Raw genomic sequence first — 20,806 nt, forward strand, 5'->3', positions numbered from 1 at the left:
GTGGTGATCATAGCATTCTGTATAAACCTGTCAAGTCACTGTGTTGCACACTTGAAACTATGTAACTTTGTGTATCAACTCTACTCAAAAAATTAAAAATAATAAAAATAATGGGTATGATTTTTCTTTCTTAAGTGGACTGAAAGTAACTTTTTGAGGGGAACCTGGGTGGCAGTAGGTTAAGTGTCTGACTCTTGGTTTCAGTTCAGGTCATGATCTCAGGGTTGTGAGATCATACACTCAGTACAGAGTCTGCCTGGGATTCTCTCTCTCCCTTTCTTCTGCCTCTCCCCAAACATCTCTCTCTCTCTCTCACACACACACACACACACACACTCATAAATCAGTCTCTTTTTCAAAAAAAGTAACTTTCTGAGATACCAGGTATGTGATGGATGGGAATTAATGTCAAAGCTGATTATGTCTGATTATTATCAGATTACATTTTTTTCAATTGCATTTCTTCATTCCACTTCCACACATAGTTATTGGTTGCACTTTAAAGACCAGCTTTGGGGGGAATAGAGTGATGTGTTAAGACCGGTCTTGCTCTCAAAGTTTGCAAGCAAAGTAGGAATGATGAAATGTAGTAGTGCAAGAAAATTGACACTTGAATAGGGACTTACAGCTTTCAAAGCATGAAATATTGTGACCCTCACACCCTAAGACAGACAGGAAGACATTCTTGTTTTTATTATTTAGGTATGGAAGCAAAGTGCTAGTCAGTAGCGTAGCTGGAACATGATCCCAATAATTCTTTGCTGTAAAAAGAATAATAACATGTACATATCAACAATCTCAATAGGAAGTCTCATGAAACTGTTACAAGATTTCCAAGAAGAGAAATTCAGTGGCTGGAAAGCACAAATGTGGATCCTTGGAAGGGGAGGACATTGGGACTGGATTTTCAAATGCATCCTAATTGGTGACTAATTGACTCTCCGGTAAGACCTCACATTGGTTATAAGGAGAGTTTTTTGCTGAAGAGTTTCCCCAGGGTTGCCTTCATGTCTTGGTTTCTCAGACTATAAATGAAAGGATTTAACATTAGGGTCACTGCAATATACATCACAGTTATCACTGCATCCTTTAGGCTGTAACTAGACAGAGGGCGGAAATACATCCCCATGACTGTCCCATAATACAGAGAGACAACTGTGAGGTGAGAACCACAGGTAGAGAAGGCTTTGAGCACACCCTTGGTGGATGGAACCTATAAGACTGTGGAAAAGACATGAATATAGGAGATGATGGTGTATAGTAATGGCACAGAGAAAACACCAACCCCTAGGTACATCATCTTCACATTAAAATGGATGTCAGAGCAAGATAGCTTGAGTAAAGAGGCAATGTCACAGTAGAAGTTGGCCGGCCACTTCGTTGTTGCCACAGAAAGACAGACCAGCTGTGAACAGAGTGTGGGGGAGGACATTGGCATTTCCAACCACCCAAGACCCAACAACTAGGAGAAAACAAGTCCGTGGGCTCATAATTGTTGTGTAATAAAGTGGGCGGCTGATGGCCACAGCACGATCACATGCCATTGCAGCCAGGATATAGCTATCTGTGTTACCCAAGGCTAACATGAAACACATCTGTGTTACGCATCCCCTAAAGGAGATGGCTTTGCTGCCCAAGACATGGTTGGCTAGCATCTTAGGGATGGTTACAGAGGAGAAGAAGATGTCAACAAAGGAGAGATTGGCAAGGAAAAAGTACATGGGGTTGTGAAGGCAAGTATCAGAGCAAATGGCCAAGATGATGAGCAGATTTCCAATCAGTGTGATGGGGTAAATGAACAGGAAGAGGAAGGAAGAGGACGAAGAAGTCTTCCCATTGCTGTTGACCACTGACTCCCAGGAGAATGAAACCAAGAGTAAAAGACTGGTTGTCTCCTCTCATGGATCCTTCAGCAGAAAGAGGAGAGGAATCCAGAATTATTAATAAAGTTACTGTGTATAATGATCTTCCTAACCACCACATTTGGTTGCCATGGTTGTGGTGTATCTATCTGGACTTACTGAGTTCCTAGATAGCCAATATGTGGCAGGGGTAAATCCCTGTGGTCAGTGGGCCTAATTAACAATTAGCCCTGGACACTCATGTCTATAAAGTGAGTAAGCTTGAGTCAGAGGTTCTCATCCACCCAAGCCTACATCATCATCCATACAACTAAGGTTTAATAATTTAACAGATAATTCATATTCTGTGGGTTAGGAATTGTGTTAGGCTTTGTGGAAATCACGAATATGTGAAAACATATTTTATGCATCCATTTAGTTATGTATGACATAGTCTCTGCTTTGAAAGACCTTACAACAAAATCAGGAAGCCAAAACTACACATAATTTTATTTATATATATTTATATATAAATATATAAAATTTTAATTATTAATGTATTAATATAATTAAAAATATAATTAAATTTTAATAATTTTATTACACATAAAAGGGAAAGGACAGTAATTTGATGTCTTTGAAAAAACTATCCAATGCAAAGGATGGCCAGTAAAGAGCATCTGGGACAGTTAGAAATTTTTCCACTTATGAGAGTGAGAATGAGCCCAGACCCAGGAGGTAACAAGTGTCTGCTCTGGCTTGAGAAGATTGTAAATCACAAGACTACTGGGGTTAGGTTATAATAAAAGGAGATAAGTGAATTTAACTTGCTCATGTTCATTTTTAAAGTAAACATTCACCTTTGATAGGTTTCATCTCTATTCCAAACCCTTTGCTCAGTGAAATAAGTCAAGAAGAAAAAGTCAATTGTCATATGGTTTCACTTACTTGTGGAACATAAGGAATAGCATGGAGGACATTAGGAGAAGGAAGGAAAAGTGAAGGGGAGGAAATCAGAGGGGGAGACGAACCATGAGAGACTGTGGACTCCAAGAAACAAACAGTGTTTTAGAGGGGAGGGGTGTAGAGGGATAGGTTGGCCCAGTGATGGGTATTAAGGAGGGCATGTTTTGCATGGAGCACTGGGTGTTACATGTAAACAATGAACCTTGGAACACTACATCAAAAACTAAAGACATACTATATGGTGACTAACACAACATAATAATTTTTAAAAAACATATATAATCAAAGCGTTTTTTTCTCTTCAACCTTCTCTTACCTTTTTTAGTTATTTCCTTTGGTAACTCATCCACCTCTATCATGGCTTCAACTACTGCTTAAGGGAATCTCAGTTCTGTATTTGTAGGCTTGATTTCACATAATTCCATTTTCACTCATCCTGTCAATCTGTGTGAGCCAAGCCTGTATTCTGAACATTCAATCTAAGTAGATTGCAAGCTCTTTTAGCAGAAGAACCTATCTTGTTTATTTTTATCTCTTCTAGTGAGATTATTGTGGAATATTGTTCATTTTGTGTACCAATAAGTTTGCATTTTATAGTTCCTGAATTATGTGAAGATTTATTTCATGGGTTTCCCATATACAGAATTCTACTTGGCATCATGACTTTTATAAGGTTATCCTTCACCCCTACATTAGACCCTATTGATTCTTCAATTTAAAATAATTTATACAGTACTTTTCTACTTATTGTGTCAGTGCTTTAGCTTGACCACCATCATTTTTTGCATGAAATTTTATAATGCTCTCTTAACTGCTTGACTACTGATTTTTCTTTTCTTTTGATCCATCTTAAGGCATACAATGGTAGTAGAGCCTACTAAGCTGCTCACCCAAATATATGTTTTCTTCTTCCTGGACACTCAGCTTGACTACATTTCCCAAATTCCCTCACATTGAGGTGTGAACATATGACAGAGTTCTAGGAAATCCACTCATGTGTTCCACTTCTGGTCTTCCTCCACACTCTCTTTACCCTATTGTCAGCTGGATGCAGGTGAACAGGAAATTAAATGGGATGGTGGAGTCACATAGTGGAATGAATCTGTGTCCCGTGTTCTCAACATGTAGGAGAGCTGCCATCCACCAAGAAGACACACTGGCACTGGGTATATAGGAGAGAAACAAACTTTATTCTTTTAAAACCATTACAACATTGTTTTTTGCAGTATTTACTACCTTAGTCCAGGATATTCTAAGTAATTCACCAATTTTTCTAAAGAGATTTTACTCAATAAAAACAACCTATAATTTTATTCAACCTATAATTAATTCATTTATCATTTCTCAGTGTCTCCTATAGTGTACATGGGAATTGTATGCTAGGCACTGGGAATGCAGTTAAAATTAGCATTCCCTCCAATATGATGTGCTTTTTCCAGCTCTGCACCTAAATAAGTTTGGTTTTGTCTCTTGAAATGGTTTTCCATATGTTTGCATGAAAACATAGTATCTCAAAGTTAAGAGGATTCTGTAAAACTGGAGGGCTCAGAGACTATGGTTAGCTTATATGGAAAGGAATTGTCATTTTTTGAGTTTGAATTCTTGGCATAATGGTAGGTTTAGCTGATGTCAGCAGGTGCCATTCCAATTAAAACACCTAGAAATTCTAGATAAATTATAAAAGTCTTTAAAATGTCATATATAAACCCAAGAGAAAGAAATGGCAGCATATAGGCATGAGACACAAAAGGAAGAGCAGGAGTTGTAAGCCTGAGATGATGCAGTGGTGACTCCATGGGGATTCAGCCAGCTGTGGGGCCCAAAATCTGGGTTCTGGAGAATTATTGTCCCTTGTATAAGAGATGTGGCCACAGAGCCATATGAAGAAAATTTAATTTGAGACTTTTGTATGAAATGCTGGAAGCATTGTCTTGTTTGTGCAAAGAGCAGTAGAACACATTTTGGTATGAAGAAATAGAAGGAAGGAACAAAATGGATAGACTTCACAGAAAATATGATTATCTGCAAGATAAATCCACAAGACTCTAGATGAACTAAGAAGTTTCAGGGTTTGTTTGACATAAATCAATATTAAAAACTGAATACAGGGGGTGCCTGGGTGGCTCAGTCATTAAGCATCTGCTTTCCACTCAGATCATGATCCTGGGGCCCTGGGATGGAGCCCCACATCAGACTCCTTGCTCAGTGGGAAGCCTGATGTTCCCTCCCCTACTCTCTCTCCTTGTGTTCCCTCTCTCGCTGTATCTCCCTCTGTCAAATAAATAAATAAAATTAAAAAAAAACTCAATACACATCTTACTCTTCAGTAAAAATTATTGCAAAGTATAATTTTAAAAATTATATCTCATTCCCAATAACAATGCATTCCATGTGAGTTAACATACAAAATAAATAAGCCTAATTAGACAAAAATACTTCATTTAGGATTTGAATTTCTGGGAGAAGTTTGTTTTAAAAAACCCTTAGCGTTATGCTGAGTGAAATAAGTCAAGCAGAGAGAGTCAATTATCATATGGCTTCACTTATTTGTGGAGCATAACAAATAGCATGGAGGACATGGGGAGTTAGGAGAAGGGAGTTGGGGGAAATTGGAAGGGGAGGTGAACAATGAGAGACTATGGACTCTGAAAAACAATCTGAAGGTTTGAAGAGGTGGGGGGGTGGGAGGTTGGGGGAACCAAGTGATGGGTATTAGAGAGGGCACGGATTGCATGGAGCACTGGGTGTGGTACAAAAACAATGAATATTGTTATGCTGAAAATAAATTTAAAAAATGATTTTAAAAAATTAACAAAAATTTAAAAGTCCCTATCATATATAAATTACTTCAGAAAATAAAAAGAGAGAAAAAAAAACCCTTAGAGTGTTTTAAAGCACATGCCTATATATGATCTTAGGTTATTATAAAACTTTATATATTATTACTGTTTAACCGTAGTGGCTGTGAGAAATTTTACAGAAGGTTTTATAGTTGTTAGCAAAACTTAGCTCCTTTAATATTGAAGGATTTAGTTCTTTTAAGTAATCAAAGACCTGTTAAAAACAAATAGAGAAACCCTTGTTTTTCTGGGCAAATGAGGGGAAAACCTTGTTTATAATTTCTTATCAAGAGCAAACCAATAATCCAAGAAATCCTAGTCTTTTTCTTTTCTTTTAAGATTTTATTCATTTATTTGACAGAGAGAGACCTAGTGAGAGCAGGAAGAGAAGCAGGCGGAGTGGGAGAGGGAGAAGCAGGCTTCCTGCTGAGCAGCGAGCCTGGCGTTTTTATTTTCTTAACAGAGATAAAAGCAAAATTTTAATTTTATATCAGTATATTTTTGAAACTCATTTATTCCAATCTTAGTTCTGACCACACATATGTTTTACAATTTTTAAAAAAATTCAAATTCTGTCCTAAATTTTCCCTCTCTAAATAACCAGTCTTATGTCAGGACAAAATTGTTTTTTTTCCATCAAAAGAAATGTATTTTCATTCCTTACACCTTTCTTACATAGCTCTTACTTCCCTACACACAGAGTTGCTTTTTTTAAAAAAACATTTTCCAGCAGTCCCAATCACATTTATCAGAATTTTAATTCTTAGAAACACCATTTCCTGTGAAAACTAATTAGTAACAAATTGTGAATTATTACACCAGATTTTTTTTTTAGAATGGCAAATTTATGAGTATGTTTCATGATTTCTACAAATGTCTTTTTTTCATGGTACAATCTTTCAGTAATGCACAGAGCATGTATACCAACTGATTCATACATTTTTAGTTTCAGCAACAAGAAGCTAAAAGCAGACAAACCTATATGCAGTAATTAATGTTTTAGATCTCATTGGGAAAGTCTTAGATACCCAGTGAATTTAACCTAATTTCTGATTTAACTTATAAAAGCTTCAAAGTCTTATGTTATTAATGATTTGTGGAAGTTATTTAAAAGTTTATCTGTAAATCTTTTTATTATTTGACCTACTTATTTTTAACAGTTACCCATGAAAACTTCATGAAACGGACAAACTAACCATGATTTTAAGTCCCCTCTGATGCCAATTGCAACAGAGATAACATGACCTTAGCTAATCAATTCAAGTAGAATAGAAGTTGGTTGTCTCTATTATATTTGATGTTGAATATATGAAGACATGTTAAATTAGCTTTAATATTGAATATGTTACACCTGTCTCCACTAAAAAGTCCAATAGTTTGTTCCCTACCAGTCAATTTTATTTGGGGCTCCAGTGGCGAAATCTGAAATGAGTGGAGTGGCTTAAATCCAGGGGAGCCCTTGGGCTCTCGCATGTTGATTTGAGAGGTGCCTGAATTCAAGCCTCATGAGGAGGTGGTCCAATAGCTTGGGGTGCTTTTTGTTTCTTGATAGCGAGGGTAGGAGGAACAGTAGCTGATGGCACTAGAGGCACTGAGGAGGAACTGTGCAAACAGCCCAGGGGGTGTGGGATAGGAACAGTAAGAGGCAGAGGCCCAGGCAGCAGGGTGCCACCAGCAAAGCCAGAGGTAGATTTAAAGTTTTGGACTTTTTTTTTAAATCTCCATCTCCTCTTGCTTGCCATTCAGCCCCCTAGAAGAGGTAGAGGAGGAGATAGTAGGTTGGGCTTCAGTTCTGGTGCTTGCCTTGGAGTGTGGATTTAGGATTTCTAGTGTCTGCCTACTTTCCTCCTCCTCTTCCTCATTATTGTCACTGTTGGGAAACGGATCACGTGTCTTACATTTTGTTTGTCTTTATCTCTTTGAATGATCAAGCAGGTCCCTTCCCGGGATACAACTTTATTATGGAATAATACTGAAGTCTGAATGTTGGGAATTTTTTCCCAGATCATGTGAACTTGAAAAACATGTGGGTTGTTTTTATCCTTTTGAGTTTTAGAATGCTCAATTTTTACAAACCCTTGCCTTTAAACCAATTAAATAAAGCTCTTTTACAAATAGGTATTTTAGCAATACCCAACCGTAGGTAGAAAAAAAAAAAAACCTCACGTTTGTAATACTTATGGACACGTATACAGAAGCAGGATGCAAACTAAATTCAATCTGTGTTTCATTAATATTTGCAGAGAGGACATTAAAGACCAAATTTCTAAATATTCCCCTTTTATTAAAACAGGTCTAATAGTAAGACAGCATTATAATTTCTAGATCCATTTATTAGTTTTTTCCCATTTCCAATTAGAACACAACCAGTTTTCTGCAAAGACCCCAAAATCTGCAGCAACAGACAAACCCAGGGAAGCCAGAGTACTATTATATCTAGAGCAGCGAGTTATGCAGATGGACACCACATTTAGTAGGCCAAATTCAGGGGCACCTGGATGGCTCTGCCTTCAGCTCAGGTCACGATCTCAGGCTACTGGGATAGAGCCCCACATTGGGCTTTCTGGTCAGCAGGGAGCCTGCTTCTTCCCTCTCTCTCTGCCTTCCTCTCTCCCTAATTGTGATCTCTGTCTGTCAAATAAATAAATAAAATGAAAAAAAAAAAAAAAAAACTAGGCCAAATTCAGGAGTCTTTATTAAGAAGCCGGTGGCTGTGAGAGAGCATTGCACTCCAAAATCTCACAGCTCTGAATGAGTTCAGGGGTAGACTTATAAAGGCATAAACCACATCCTGTTGCCAGTTTTAAAAATTGCCAAGCACAGTACAGAAGCAAAAATGCTGGGTTAAGCAGATATTTAGGGTAAGGGTGCATTTCCTGAAATTGTTATATCTGGAGTATTTTGAGGTTTTTTGTTAAGGTTGCAATAACACGGGTATAGTAACATGACTATGTTACGAAATGCCCACTTTTTATAAAAACGGCATGACTTATACTAAGTCCATCTCCTAGGTGTCTCAGTACTTCATCCCCCAAAACCAGGGGCTTCATTGACTGACCCAAATGGCTTCCTAGTTTCTGGTTACTTAGTCTTAGAGCTGGCTTTCTCTAATTGTGGCTACAAGAAACTAATTCAGACATGTCAAAAGAACCCCCTTTGGGCCATCCAAGACTCAGGTTATTCTTAAATGTTCCCATTTCAGTAAGCACTTGCACGCATAGGTTTATATGTACTATACATGTGGTCTCCTGGAGGTTCCTGGGGATGGTTGTTGGCTTCCCCTTCTTTTGAAGCACAATTCCCCATTTCTTTTACTTTCACTTTTGTTTTTAGAATAAGGCTTGAACAAGATCTAAGGTTATTAAGTGTGGTAGGTCAAGAGAATGCTGCTTGTGATTGTCGCTTCTAATCAGTAAGTACGCTCTCTTAAGTGGGGTCTATGACCACTGGGGGCGCTCAGAGCACTGGATGATCAAGCCCTATGTGTGTGTTCCCTGAGGAGTCAATCATTAATTATCTTATGAGATGGGAAATTCCTATGGGACCGGTATACATCTTGAGGAATATCCTTTGACACTTCTGCTAGGCTTTCAGTCACCACAAAGCACCATTTGGACAGAAGGAGCGGGAGCTCCTTCTCTTTGGAGTTGAGTGACTCAGTTGTTCCAGTTTCTAGCCAGAAAATTTATTCAAGCCTTATATCAATAACATCAATTAGAATAATGCTCAATTAAAATAACCAACCCATTCACTCCCCTGCTCTAGGTTATTCCCACCTGGAGAACATCACCAGTAATCTTTAACAGCTCACAAAAAGTTACGACCATCAACTCAAATTGAGGAGGTCCAGTTATCAGGAGAACTCACCTGATACATCTGTGAAGTGCTGAGAAATCAGAGGCTCATGAGGGGTCCGTGCTGGTACCAAGTTCCAGGTGAGCTCCGAACATTTTCAGGCAAGTTGCTCTGATGCCCTGACAACCGTGCCGATAACCGTCGATGCAAAATGAACAAACCTTTTACAATTTCTACAAAAAAAGACGAGAGTTTTATTCAAGTCCAAGCAAGCACAGCAGCCCAGGATACACAATCTTCATAAAGAAGGGAGTGCTCTGGAGAAGGAATGTTTAATACGGGATCATATGCTTTTATTACATCAAGAGTTACAAGTCATCACCAGGAAGGATATTTCAGAAAATTACAGACTTTATCTTACGTTTTTAGTATGTGCAAGTTTGCAGGCTTGGGAATATGGGAACAGAACTCCAGGGGATTTTTACTCCTATCTTGAGTCTGAAATGTTTCTTTTAGGTTATGTGCTAATGAAACAGATGTACAACATGAGCTCAGGACAGAAAGGACTTTTGTGCTTTGAAGTGTGGTGACATCACTGTGACCTTGATAAAAGTGTATCTTCCCTGGGAGCCCAGGAGCAGGGTCCACAAATATTAGAACTTGAAAATGTCCTTTGTCACACTTCAAGGAGAGGATCCTATGTGTGTTGCTAGTGCCCTGCTGTTGCCTCTGAGTTACTTTCCTTTCAGGGCAGTCGTCCATGATGTGGGAAATAAAGGCAGAAGAGAAATTATTAAATTCCCTTACTACCTACAGCCCATTGACAAGTCCTTGAAACAGGCAGAATGACAGTCCTCTAGGGACTCAACTGCCTTGATGTTGACATTTTGCTAAGGGCAAAAGGCAATCTGGACACCCCCCTGGCCCCCCCACCACCACCAGGATCATGTAAGCCTACTTTAACACATAAAAATTGTTTTGGAAACTTCCTTTATCTCTAAACCCCCCAAGATATGTTTTGGCAATCCCCCAAGCATATGGCCTAACCATTACACATCTTAAGGGTCTCATGACTAAGGTTTTATTAGATGGTAATAAACAACATTTACCCAACAATAGCTAGCCATCTCAAGGTTCTGGAAACCTTGCTTCCAGAATTCCTTGGAGACTTACACTATCCCTACCCCCCTCCCCAGTTGAAAGTATATAATGGGCCACTCCTCATGACCCCAGTGTAACTCTTTCTGCCCACAAGTCCTGTCCCCATGATTTTTAATAAAACCACCTTTTTGCACCAAAGACATCTCAAGAGTTCTTTCTTGGCTGTCAGCTCTGACCCCTAATGTCTTTCCTACCTCAGTCCACACTGATTCTGCCTGTTGTGGGCTGTGCTTGCTCTCTGTGGGGTTAGTGGGACCCAGGCAGGCCCCGGGGAACTTTGGAGCAAGGCTGCGGTGTAAGCAAAATTTGCGTTGAGCCACTAGTCCTTTGCCAGATCCCCCAAAGTCTGACACAGGTTGGGTGATGCGTAGGGGAGTGGGGAGGAGGGACAGGGGGTTGAGGCTGGGCTTGGCTGTGCACTTGGTGGCCCAGCAGGGTACATGAGTGCAGCTTTAACAAAATTTGCCCTAAGTGTTGGGCTGAGGGGAGTGGGCTTGGAGTGGTCCAGTCCTCAGGAGAACCTGCAGGTCTGGTACAGACCTGGTAGCAAGTCTCAGTGCAGCCCTGCCTCCCGCAGAAGACCTTAGGTTTATGTTGGGGAGAGAGGCAGGCAGGAGATGGGGGGGGAGGGCGTGTGTGAGATACATCAAATGTATTGACAACAATCTGTTCACAGCGTTCTTCTGTTTTTTGTTTTTTTTTTAAGATTTTATTTATTTATTTGACAGAGAGATCATAAGCAGGCAGAGAGGCAGGCAGAGAGAAAGGAGGAAGCAGGCTCCCCGCTGAGCAGAGAGCCCGAAGCGGGGCTCGATCCCAGGACCCTGAGATCATGACCCGAGCCGAAGGCAGCGGCTTAACCCACTGAGCCACCCAGGCGCCCCAGAATACAGGTAACTTCTATCAACACTATCAACACATAACATGTTCTTGAGTAATACCAATGGGATGAATCTGTCTTTTTTCAAGGAAGATGGTCACAAAGTTGGCATTATCTAGGGAGAGAAAAGAGGCATAGACCTGTCACCCAATGAGATCTGATACTAAACTGAAGCTCGCATATTTTCATAAAAGCCTAATTCTACTAAATGATTAATTCAAAAAGCACTCATTGAGCACCTAAAATGTAACAGGAGTAATACTAAGTATTGAGATGCAGAGAAGAGTAAAACAAAACTCTGGTTTCATGATGAATCCTTGATAGTAAAGGGACCCAAAAGGCCAAAGTTGCAGAAACACAAAGGGTTGTAGTTGCTGTGTTAGATGGCTTCCATGCACAGTGAGGATAAAAAGAAAAGTCTTTTGTGACAGGACAGTGAGCGTTTTGAGAAAGAGCATCCTGGAAGAGATGCAGCTTGGATCATGTGTTTAAAGATGATTGAGCATTTGCCAAACTGATTAGGATCTTCCCAGGCAGAGTGTGACCTCTACCAGGACCTGTGAGAGGAGTCAGGAGTAGGAGGTTGTTGCAGTGGGATTTCAGAGGGAACAGAAGCTGGGAAATGGGGATCACAGATGAAGCTGGGGAAGTTCAGCTATAATTGGAAGGAAGGAAGTACTAAGGTGGGCAATGGGAAAACAGAAGACTAGAGGGGCTTTGGGTTTTGTTTTAGTTTTGTTTGAAGATGAGAAGAGTTGCATGTTTTAGATGCTGGTATGCAAACACCAACAAAAAGGAAGAAGGTTAAGGTGCCCACAAAAAGGAGATAGTTGATGGAGTGAGATACAAAAGAATGTGAGAAAATGAAAGAGTTATAGCAGAAATGAGTGATTTTCTATATAATAACATATTTATTAAGAGAATGTTCTCATTTAATTACTCATTGAAAGAGAATATAATTAAGTACTGATAATAATAATTTCTTTTGTTAACAAATTATTTCATTAATAATTGATTAAATTGCTGACAATGTCTACTCGTGGTACTGCTTTAACACCTGCCCTCAAGGAACTGAAAATACACAGAAAATTATAATAAAATATATTAATTTATGCACAGCTTATTATGAAACCCAGAGATTTAACAATCACTTACCCACAGACCCTTCAAACATTGAAGACCAGGCCTGATTATCTTGCAATATTTATAAGGTTTAAATTAATAAATGTTTATAAAAGTTTTTTCATTTATTCCTGCATCCAACAAATTTTTATTGAAGTCCTACTAAACATCCTAGTAAATGTCTATGTTGGACAGTAGGGCACAGAGAGAAAGAAGAACCCAGTCTGTTGTGGCAAAGTGCTGGAATGATGTTAGTTACTAATATGCAATCGTTCTTATGCATTTTCATTTGGGATTTCTGACATTATTGTCAGAGGTATTAATTTCTCCTTTGACACTACTAGCATGAGAACTGCAAGAATGCTGGGGGATTAAGCATAGAAAAATACCACTAAATATAGTAATAATAATTCATTACATGCAAGTAGTACTTCCCAGTTAACAGAAACGAGACATTCCTGTATGGCCTGCGGTATAGGCAACATTACTATTCTTCATTATACAGTTGAAAAACCTGAAGTAAAATAGTATATCATTGCTCATTCAAGATCACAGTGTTAGAACAAATCCTAGAACTTGAAATCTGGAAGATTCCAGATGAGTAGACTATTTTAAATAATTTTGAATGAAGTTGCATAGAGACATTACAACTATTTGCAACACATTCTACTAAGATATAATATCATGCTCTTCTTTAATAAAATAAGAAACATCTATTTCAAACTTAGAACCAAACAATATGCTTAATAGCAAAACTCTAGAAGTATGTCCTCTGAACTCAAGGCCAAAGCTTCTTCTTTATAGTGATGGAAATTTACATAACTAAATTGTGATTTCAGTAGTTTGGAAAATTTTGCTAATTTAATAATAAGGCACCCCAAATTATCTTATTCATTTGAATTATTTTATCTGCTCTGATGACTCCTTGTTTCCAAGCTTCAGATGCACATATTCATCAGTCTAAGGGACCTTTCTACATGCAATGCAAACCAAACCTATAAGTGGTTAAGTTCATCTTCTCACCAGCCTTGCTATTCTTTTGATATTACCTCATTTGCATACCATCATCTGGTCTCCTAAGACTTAGAACTAGAGGTTATCAGTTCTTTCCTTGACTCTTTCCTTTTAGCATCCTTGACTGTCCCATTCAACATACATCTGCAAGCCAGTAAAAATGAGCTGGAATGCATTCACATATAACTGGAGTTCTGACACCCACTCTTTTTCATTCCCTTTCTTCTCCGAGATTACATTTCTACATATCTTTAAATTTTCTCACTCTGAAATTGGCCTTTCTCCTGACTGGCACCTGAAACTGGTGCTTAGCCTTGGTCTCTAGTGTTAGAACCTCAATTTTCCTCTGTAACTTTCTATACCCTGACCCATCTCTGTTCTAGGTCAGGCCTTGAGATCCCCAGCTGTGGCCTCTTGCTTCATCTTGCTGTCCAGGTCTTTGTCCAGGAGGCCCACAGAGAATTTTTCATTGTTCTGTAGGGTACATTTTACAGTCCTTACACTGGGCTGTGAGAACTACATTGTTCCACATGAGTCAGGGATCTCAAGTCATCACAAACTGACCAGAATCACCGAATGCTTCAGAACCAGTTCTGAAAAGACCCCAGGGAAAAAGAGGTTTGGACCATGCCTAGATTTAGCATGTCCACTTATGAACCTGGCAAAAGACAGTATTGTGTGCATAAGAAATACATCTGGCCACCATCTTCCCCCTGATCATCACATAGGAACCTTCACTGGATGACCCAGTGTACTACCCATAGTCCCTGATATCCTCCAACTGGAAACTTATTAGCATATCATCTCTCAGAGCAGTCAAACACTGTTGTCATATATTAGCATAGCCACCATTTCTATTAATTCCATGCAGCTTTCATTTTACCTGCCTTCTTGGCATGTGTTCATCCTACTTAAAACTCATATCCAGGTAAGTCACCTATAGGAAATGTCTAAATGGGAGGCAGGAGAGTTTCTTACACTGTAAGAGTGTCACTTAAGGCCTGTGATCCTGATATGATAACTTTAGTTATCACCCAAACAGGATGAGTATAAAGAAAGACACACCTAGACACACCGTGATCAGACTGCTGAACACCAAAGATAGTATTGAAAGCAGTCAGAGAACAGAAACATCACATATGGAAGACCAAAGGTAAGAATGAGAACAGACCTCTTAGAGGGTATGGAGGCTGAAGCAAATAGAGCAGGAGCTATAAAGTATTGAAAGAAAAAAAGCTGTCAACTCAGAGACGTTAACCAGCAGAAGTATCTTTCGAAAATGAAGGTGAAGAAAGGATTTTCTTGCTTAATTTTTTATTAAGCAAAAAAGAATTTATCACCAGCAGATTTACACCATAAGGAATGTTAACGTTCTTGAGGCAGGAGTATAATACCAGATTCAGGTATTCAGCAATGTAAATTGGTCCATCACTCTGAAATCAATCAATTTTATTTGCCATGTCTACTGACTAAACACGAAAAACTATATGATCTGTCAGAAAAATCATGTGCCAAACTCAACATTCATTCATGGTGGAAACTCATATGAAACTAGGAATAGAAGATAACTTTATCAGCTTGATAAAGGATATCTGCTAAGGACTTAGAGATAACATCAGATTTAGTGGAGAAAGGCTGTATGTGTTCCCCCCTAAGATCAAGGACAAGGGAAGGAAGTTGGCACTCACAGCTACTATTTAACACTATTTTGGAACTTCTAGTTGGTACAACAAGGCAAGACAAAATTAAAAGTCCTACAGATTGGACAGAGGATAAAGATATCCTTTCTGTTGAAAATCCCAATCTACCAAAATCTATTAGAACTAATAAATGAGTTTGGTGAGGTAAAAGTATAAAGGTCAATACAGAATATATAAAGGTCAATACAGAATATACAATATGTAAAAATTAGTTGTATTTCAAATATATTAGCAAAAAAATTGAAAGTTGATATTAAAACAATACCACTTACAATATCATTAAAAACATGAAATAGGAATAAATCAGCCATATGAAATAGGAATAAATCAGCCATTCAAATGTCTTCTTTGGAGAAGTGTCTATTCATGTTCTCTGCCAATTTTTGACTTGATTATTTGCTTTTTGGGTGCTGAGTTTGAGAAGTTCTTTATAAATCTTGGATACCAGCCCTTTCTCTGCAGTGTCATTTGCAAATATCTTCTTCCATTCCCTGGGTTGCCTCCTTGTTTTGTTGACTGTTTCCCTTGCTATGCAGAAGCTTTTATCTTGATGAAATCCCAAGAGTTCACTTTTGCTTTTGTTTCTCTTGCCTTTGGAGGTGTGTGTTGAAAGAAGTTGCTGTGGCTGATGTTGAAGAGGTTACTGCCGATGATGACCTCTTCTGGAATTTTGATGGATTCTTGTCTCACATCAAGGCCTTTCATTCATTTAGAGTTTATCTTTATGTAGGATGAAAGCAAATGGCTGAGTTCCATTTTAACAATGTTTATTCTTTCAATCCATGAGCATGGAATTTTTTCCCATCTTTTTGTGTCTTCTTCAATTTCATTTATATTTTCTGTAGTTTCTAGCATATAGATCCTTTACCTCTTTGTTTATCTTATGGTCTTTGGTGCTATTGTAAATGGAATCAGTTCCCTAATTTCTCTTTCTACAGTTACATTGTTAGTGTATAGGAAAGCAACTGATTTTCGTGCATTGATTTTGTATCCTGCCACATTACTGAATTGCTGTATGAGTTCTAATATTTTGGGGTGGGGCCTTTTGGGTTTTCCATGTAAAGTATCATGTCATCTGTGAAGAGAAAGAGTTTGACTTCTTCTATGCCAGTTTGAATACATTTTATTTCTTTTTGTTGTCTGATTGCTGAAGCTATCCAGTACATAGGCTTCTAGTACTATGTTGAATAATAGTGGTGAGAGTGGACATCCTTGTCATTATTCCTGATCTTATGGGAAAACCCACTGAGAATGATAGAATGGCAACAATTAACAAGGCAGGAAACCACAAATTTTGGAGAAGATGCGGAGAAAGGAGAACCCTCTTACACTGTTGGTGGAAATGCAAGTTGGTATAGCCACTTTGGAAAACAGTATAGCAGTTCCTCAAATAGTTAAAAATAGAGCTATCCTGTGCCCCAGAAATTGCACTACTGGGTATTTAACCAAAAGATACAGATGTGGTGAAAAGAAGGGGCACATATACCCCAAATGTTCATTGCAGCAATGTCCACAATAGCTAAACTATGGAAGGAACAGAGATGGCCTTCAACAGATGAATAGATAAAGAAGATGTGGTCCATATATACAATGGAATATTACTCAGCCATCAGAAAGGATGAATACCCATCATTTGCATCAACTTGGATGGAACTTGGGGGGATGACGCTAAGCTTAATAAGTCAAGCAGAGAAAGACAATTATCATATCATATGATATCATATCATATCATATATGTGGAACATAAGGAATAGCATGGAGGACTTTAGGAGAAGGAAGGGAAAAATGGAGGACGGTAGAATTGGAGGGGGAGATGAACCATGAGAGACTCCAGGAAACAGACTGAGGGTTTCAGAGAGGAGGGGTGGGGAGAGATGGGTTGGCCTGCTGATGGATATTAAGGAGGGCATATATTGCAATGAACACTGGGTGTTATATGCAAACAATGAATCATGGAACACTACATCAAATAATAATGAAGTACTGTATGGTGACTAATGTAACATAAAAAATAAATAAAAAAGAATAAATTAAATAAAATCCATGCAAGACTTATACACTGAAAACTACAAAACATTGCTGAAAGAAATATAAAAAGACCTAAATGGATGGAGAGATATGGATCAGAAAACTCAATATTGTTAATATCAATTCTTACCAAATTGATCTATAGATCTCGGCATGTGTTTTATAGAAATTGGCAGTCTGATTTTATATTTTATATGAAAAAACAAAACCTACAGTCATCAAAATAACTTAGAAAAAGAATAACAAATTTGGGGGACACAAGCTACTTGATTTCAGGACTTACTACTAAACTACAGTAATCAAGACCATGCATATTCGTGTAAAGAAAACACATTGATCAATGGAATAAAATAGAGTCTGGAAGTGCACCCACACATATATGGGCAATCGATTTTTGTCAAAGTTGCCAAAAAATAGTCTTTTCAACAGGTGCTGAAACAAAGTACATCCATATGAAAAAAAAAATCGTAAACCCATATCTTGTCTAGAACCATATTAAAAAAAAAAAAAAAAACCAACCCCCCCCCCAAAAACCCTCAAAATGGATCCTAAATCTAAGTGTAAGCACTAAAACTATAAAGTTTCTGGGGGTAAAAAAACGGAGAAACACCTTTGTGACTTTAGATTAGACAAAAATTTCTTAGGTAAGACACAGAAAGCATGAATCAAAAAATGGTAAATTATACATCATCAAAACTTAAAATGTCATTTATTCAAAAGAAACTGTTAAGAAATGAAAAATACAAGACTGGGAAAGCATTTGCAAAACAGTTATCTGATAAAAGGCTACTATCCAGAATATATAAAGAATTCTACAATTCAATAAGGAGTAGGAAAGCCATCCAATTTGGATAGGGAGCAGATTATTTAAACTAACACTTCATCCAAGACATATGATGGTGAATAAGCATATGAACAGATGCTCAATATCACTAAGGAAATACAAAGTTAAATCACAATGAGATATTACTACATACCTAATAGTTAATGTTAAAAATTCTGATATCAAGTTTTTAAAATATCAATAAATCATTTATTTTTATTATAAAATATACATATCATAAAAGCATATATATTACATAAATATCCATGAGTTTATATTTCTGTACTTGATAGCCAATCTGAAGAATGAACTAGAGAAAAGCAGAGACAAGGAATTCAATACAGTATTTGAGTCCCCAGATCCATGTTTGCTAGATGCTCAGCTAGCCATCTTGCCCTTGTGTTACCCCGTCATTCTTAGAGCAGTTAGAATGGCCAAAATCAGCAAGAGAGGAAAAAACATATGTTGGAAAGGATGTGGAGAAAGGGGAACACTCTTACATTGTTGGTGGGAATGCAAATTGATATTAAGTTTTTTTTTTTTTTAAAGATTTTATTTATTTATTTGACAGACAGATCACAACTAGGCAGAGCAGCAGGCAGAGAGAGAGTGGGAAGCAGGCTCCCCGCTGAGCAGAGAGCCTGACTCCGGGCTTGATCCCAGGACCCTGGGATCATGACCTGAGCCGAAGGCAGAGGCTTTAACCCACTGAGCCACCCAGGTGCCCCTGATATTAAGTTTTGATGAGAAATGGAATCTCACACTTTGCTGATAGGAATGCAAATGGTGTAGTTACTTTGGAAGACAGTTTGGCTGTTTCTTAGAAGAAATAATATCCACCCATATAGTCCAGCGTTTATACTCTTGGTAATTTTCAAGGAGAAATGAAGACATATATCCACCCAAAGAACTGTATGCACATATTTATTGTAGATTTATTTGCAATGGCTAAAATCTGAAAACAACCCAGATGTTCATTAACTAGTGATTAGATAAGCAAATTGCTGTATATCCATACAGTGGCATACTACTTAGTGAAAAAAAGGGCTGGACTACAGTAAAGCCAACATGGATAACCTCAAAAGGATTATGTTAGTTGAATGAATCCACTAATAAAAAGTCTACATACTGTACGATTTATGACAATCTGAAAGAAGCAAAAACATAGGGACAGAAATCAGATCAGAGGTTGCCATGGGCTATGGTGCAGAAAGGGGATTGTCTGCAAGGGGGCAGAAGGCAACTTTTTGGAGTGGTTGAAATATTTTATATATTGATGATATGGTAGATACATGACTGTACACTTTTATCAAAATTCATCAAAATTCACAACTAAAATTATACATTAGTTAACCCAACTTTTTTAAGGTTTTACCTTAAAAAACCCAATGTGATATATAAATGAGAGAAAAAGCACCAGAATCAGCTCAGCTGGGGCCCTGCCTGAGCTTCACCACAGCCCACTCTCTGGCCTTGCCAAGTCATCTAACTCCTCTGGATCTATTTCCATCTGTAACATGGTGACTATTACCTTTCCTCCTTTCTTGGAGACGTTAGTAGCCTGGAATGATGTCATAAATCTAATATTTCTTTAATAGAATCCAAAATAGTAGGCAGATGAGAGAAACCCTTAAGGACTGAGGTTGCTTGTCTGCTTCTGGCTTCTTGTGCAATCCCTGAGAGAGTTAATTTTTAGGACCCCTAGGAGCTTGTTTGCAGCCAAATAGAGCACCAGGATAGACTCTCTGGGCTCCCGCCTCACACCTTTTATAAGCCTTTGGAGACAGGCCACCTAGGGTCAGCTTAGCACTCACCCCATCTCTACAAGTCCCCAGCCAGGAGTAGCACCCAGAGTACTCACAGAAAGGTAAGCCCCACAATGATACTTTCCACTGCTCCAGAGCTCCTAGTTTCCTTCCATCTTGAGTAAGGGGGGTGGGGGGGGTGGACATCATTTATGATCTTCATATGGCTTTTTCCTTGTTGATAGAACAAGGAACTGAGGGATGCTTGGATTCAGTAAAGATAGGGAAATATCATGGTGAGGTTTTCCACTCTGAGTGACTGAAAGATGGAAGGTCAGGGCTTGCAAATAGAGGGACATCAGAGGGAACTGACTGGGGTAAAGAGTAGGGGAAAGAAGAGTCTGGAAAAGCCAAGAAGGCTATTTAGGTTGGTCAGGGCAGAGTAACCTATATTTATAGAATCTCACACCTTTAAGTAAACCTAGAGATAATGCAGTATCCTCTTTCATACTACAGAAGGAAAAAGGGATGGATGGATGGATGGATGGACAGACAGACAGATAGATGGCTAATGGCAAGGGCCTTGGGAAGCAACAGGGGCTGGCAGAAAAAGAACAAGTTCTTCATTCAGAACAAACTCTTGCATATGTGATCTTTGATGAGTTAAATTTTTTGAGCCTCACCTTTCTCATTTGTAAAATGATTACCTTTCTTCAAGACTATCTGTAAAGTTTAAATGTAACATATAATGTACTGACATATAACAGAGTATACATTTATGGAAACATTAGCTTTCTGTTTTATTTTTCTTTTCATTCCTTCTTTTCTCTCTCCATCCCTCCCTTCTTTTTTCCCCCATATTTCCTTTCTCAAAGTCCCAATGCTAGTAGA

General features: G+C 38.3%; 1 pseudogene; it reads right to left on the minus strand.

Moving 5' to 3' along the window:
* Positions 1-961: 961 nt before the first annotated feature.
* LOC111158842 lies at positions 962-1,902 on the minus strand (annotated as a pseudogene).
* Between the last annotated feature and the right edge of the window lie 18,904 nt (positions 1,903-20,806).

Source organism: Enhydra lutris, unplaced genomic scaffold, assembly GCF_002288905.1.
Source record: "Enhydra lutris kenyoni isolate GAN:26980312 unplaced genomic scaffold, ASM228890v2 scaffoldscaffold63, whole genome shotgun sequence".
Taxonomy (NCBI): domain Eukaryota; kingdom Metazoa; phylum Chordata; class Mammalia; order Carnivora; family Mustelidae; genus Enhydra; species Enhydra lutris.